Below are 4,719 nucleotides of genomic sequence, written 5' to 3' on the forward strand. Positions count from 1 at the left end.
ATGACGCTTTGTAGTTTAAAATTAAACAACAATATACTACAGTATTGACGTTTTGTGTAATTAAGCACATGTGATGTTTGGAGTATAATTGGGTGAAATGAAGATTTCATTCAAAAGTGGCATATTCTTTGTTTAAAAGACTTTTACCTCAAGATGTTGTTAATTGGTATAGGGCAGCCTAATGTATCATTTATGAACACATTTTCCTTAATGTAATGTTTTACATTGATGTATGTATGTCATGTATTATTTCATTTGATGTCATAATCATATAACGCACAAATGGAAACTTATAAAAAAAACTGCACACATTCATCTGATCTTGCAAGAATGTAATCTTTTTCCAGTAAAAAACTAAATTTATTAACCGAAACTAATATCAAATCTACTTTAGTTTGAGCCAATATGAATTGTTTTAACCTATCCTGCAGTTTATAATAACATGCTAATTCGCCTTCTGAGTTTATCAACAAATATTTCAATTTCTACTCAAGTTGGACTCAATGAAACTACCAAACTTAATCTGTTTCATTTGCTCATGAATTTGACCAGATTAACACTGATCAGTGCGTATGAATACATGGTTTAATCCTTCCGCGGAACGATTTCACTTTTCTACATTCTTGTTATAAACATGGAATAATTATTAAAATTATCAAATTTATAATGTATTCTTGTATTTTATGAAAGGCCAGATATGCTAAATACTTTTATTTTGACAAAATAATGCTATTTTTAATCCTAAAATTGCGGACTATGTTACTCGACCGACTAGACATGCACAATCCGGAACTCCTCGGGCTTTTCCGCATTTGGACTTGCACATGCTTCGAGACATTAATATCTAGACCGACTTTTTTATTCCAAAAAAAAACAAAACAATTGAAATATAAGGATTGAATCTTGATTTGGTCGATTTCATGGGGTCATGAATTGAGTTGCTCTTGAGACAAATTCAACATGAACTGCTTTGCAGTTCATTAAATTTGTCTCAAGAGCAACTCAATTCATGACCCCATGAAATCGACCAAATCAAGATTCAATCCTTAATAGGAATTTACGTCGTTTACTATTTGTAGGAATACTTTTCCATGCTTCACTTGGGCCACACATCTCTATATATTATCATGTTTAACGGTGATGCTTAAACAAAAATGGTCGTAAATTAAGCCATCTGTATAATTAAAATACACGGCAAAACAGTAAATACGATATTTTGAGTCTAGCGTAAGAAACGGAACTATGAATTATGCATAACAGTGAAAATGTGTTTACTGAAGCATGACATATATCTAGGAAATGTACTAATTCATCACAGTATGGTCAGATACGCACTGGATGAAGATCTCGTTTATCAAAGACGGCCTAAGTTTCATCTTTTAATCGGATGTGAACTTTGTATATGGGGCACCTGCTTGACAAAGTGGGTTTTCTCCGACTACTCCTGTTTCTGCGCACATTACGACCTATGGCATTCTTATATATTGGCTAACAATAGAAATTAATGTTGGTCGAATGTAGGTAAAATTTGGTTAATTATTTCTGGTGGAATAGCGTTGGTTTACACTTTGTGTTCTAATTGATGATAGTCATTATAACAACAGGATGTAAGCTAACACTAGATAGGTTTTATTCCATGTACGATCGAATGATAAAAAGAGTGTTAATTGTATTAGTGATTGGTTGGTTGGTAGATTGATTGATTCATTGCTGTATTATTTATTGATTCATCCATAGAGTGTTACGCCATTGAAACGGCAACTGTTTATAACAACCGTGTTTAGGTACTTAAAAAACAGATTGAATAAACTAGGTTGAAACTTATCATCTATTTAAATGTGAGCTGACTGGGATAACATAACCTTGATAACGTTGGATCATGTCTCACACCGCCATATTATTAAGAGAGTTCTCCTGACTTTGAAGCAGACAAATATTAAACAACATATCGATTGTGTTCTCTTCCCTCGGAGTAAACCGCTGTTTTATCTTGATGGTTTACCTATAAGCTATCACGTTAAGTCATGCAAGCGGATACAATCCTTTTACAATGTAGAGTTCCTTCGAGGAATGTGAAAGATTTAAACAAAATACAGACACACGTGAATGTAACCTTTAAATGTGAATTTAATCAGGAATACATTATATGCCGTATATTGATTATACAACTGCTTTTACAACTTTTTTTTTTCTAGAACTCAAAAGAGATGGGCCTATGGGTCTGAGACAGTAACCATTTGGGCCCAAAACACAGTAATAGATATTTCCCTTAGTAACAACTTTTAGGATTAACCCTGTCACCACCATTATCAAATCAACGTTAAGGGGATTTCTTTTTCATTGTTGTACGTATAACACTAGATAATAGCGATCCACCAGACGCATAAATGTATGCGAGGAAACTTTAAATACATGAATGTAGCATTTCTATATAAATAAAATCTTAATATTCTGTGATCTTTTAGAAATGTCAAGCCAATTTGGCACCCACAAAATAAGAAGACGAAGAGTTTAGAGGAATTGTATTAAAGTCATAAATATCTATAAATATTCTATTTGATATGAATTCTATATGAGACACATCATTTGCCAAAAGGTGAATATGAAAACAACATATTTTAAAAACGAAATCGTAATTCTAACTCAAAATCTATAAAACGGTAGTGAATACGACCAAAAAAAGATTAGCATAATGAAAAATCCCCCAGTCCCACCCCAAACCCAGACATGTTCCTTTGCATATACATCAATTGTGATGAATTGTGTTTGAGCTTTTTCTGACAATAAATAATAATAATGATGATAAAAACAGAATAAAAAAAAGTTAAAATTCAGGAATTCCTGAATGACAATATCTTTGGATTAGATGGCGATATTTACGGATATACTATCACTTGGCTGACCTATTTATGTCAAATGGGACTGAATTGATCACTGACCTATCAGAACGGGTATTCATGTGCTTGGGCCCTTTTATGTCACGTTCATATACACTTTTAGTCAGGTTCAGACATTTAGCTCCATACTATAGGAGAAACACTCCTTGACTTTTGTGGGAATTTCGATTTTGCCTCTTTTATCACTGCTGTCCTTACTTGTTGTATTAAATGTCGCTGTTGATTAGGTATCGCAGTTGTGCTTTCCAAACAGCCAGATTTTAATGACAGATATCGAATGACAACAGAGAAAATTTTTACATCGCGTTTTGAAATACTTTTGTTGATATCGGTGTTCTTTAGGTTTTTTTTCCGGATTCACAGGAGAAAAGTATTGGTCCTTTACCAGAAAAGAATAACAAGGATTTAGTTTATATCCCATTCGAGCAAATGAGTTCGCGTGTGAATTTCGTTATAACAATGCTGATTTTCACACGTGTGTTAATGTTGCACGTTTACATGAAAACTGCTTAAATCATATTAAGGGTCATCTATACAGGAATATTATGTTGAATTTTAAACAGGAATTAATATTTTATGCAGAAAACTAGTCATGTAATATACCAAAATGTTTGTTTTGACATATAGGTTCTTATAATCACCAATAATTTCCCGTTTATGCTAACAGATTCTTCTGTAGAGTTACTCTGTGGTAAGATGTAGCAGAGAATAATTCGTAGTCACACAAATAATCAGACCTGTAAAATAGCCATGCTGTCTATAGCACACGATTTGAGCAATTACGTGACCGTTGACCTTGAAATGCAAATGGCAGCTGTGAATAATATTACACAAATATGACATAAAGGAAGCATTTTAATCAAATAAAAAAACCTATATCATATTTTTATGACATCTGATGATAGTATAAGAAGAACGCTTTTAAGACAAGATGCTAAACTGGGTCATTTTTTTCCGAAATATGCATCTTTTACCTTAAAATCAGCGGTTGAACTTTTTTTCTTCTAAAAACAGTCTTCTTGCCATGTCTAGAGTTCTAAATAGTGTCTAATAAGAGCATTTTTGTTTGTTTTAAATGCCTCCTTATATGCCATATTTGCTTGATATTATTCACAGCTACCATTTGCATTTAAATATCTAAATATAATCAGTGTTTATACATATAGAGTCAAATATGGTCAAAGCATTGTTCCTATTGTGTGCTAAAGACATGTGTGAGCAAAATCGCATTGCTATTTTATGCAATATATGTTATACAAATGAACTCATTGTGTCCCTCTGAAACATGCATTTTTCGCATGTTTTGTCGAAATTTACAAACAGTTTAACAAATTATATGTTAACAGTAAGACCCATGGTTAGCCATGAAACATACTTAAAATTGATGATTTATATAGTCTTGTAAAATATCTCTGATATCACTGGATTTGCTATAAAATGTCCCTTAAAGCATATTAAAATAATATGCATCATTCTAGTTTTTCCTCAATCGTTCAAGAGTGTATAAATCTGACCCTAATTGCCGAATCGACATTAAATCGATAGGTGTTCTCACTTCCGGACGAATTCAAACATTTCCTGACTTATATCTTGTGTGTGTTTTTTTTATAATCCTTTCAGATTGCAGGGGTATACACTGTCGGTGAACTTCTTAGCCCAAGAGGTTCATCGTAACCTTTGCGAGTTCGAAACCTACGTGGGGGCAGTTGCCAGGTACTGACTGTAGGCCGGTGGTTTTTCTCCGGGTACTCCGGCTTTCCTCCACCTCCAAAACCTGGCACGTCCTTAAATGACTCTGGCTGTTAATAGGTCGTTAAACAAA

This window comes from Pecten maximus, chromosome 9 (assembly GCF_902652985.1).
Source record: "Pecten maximus chromosome 9, xPecMax1.1, whole genome shotgun sequence".
Lineage (NCBI taxonomy): Eukaryota > Metazoa > Mollusca > Bivalvia > Pectinida > Pectinidae > Pecten > Pecten maximus.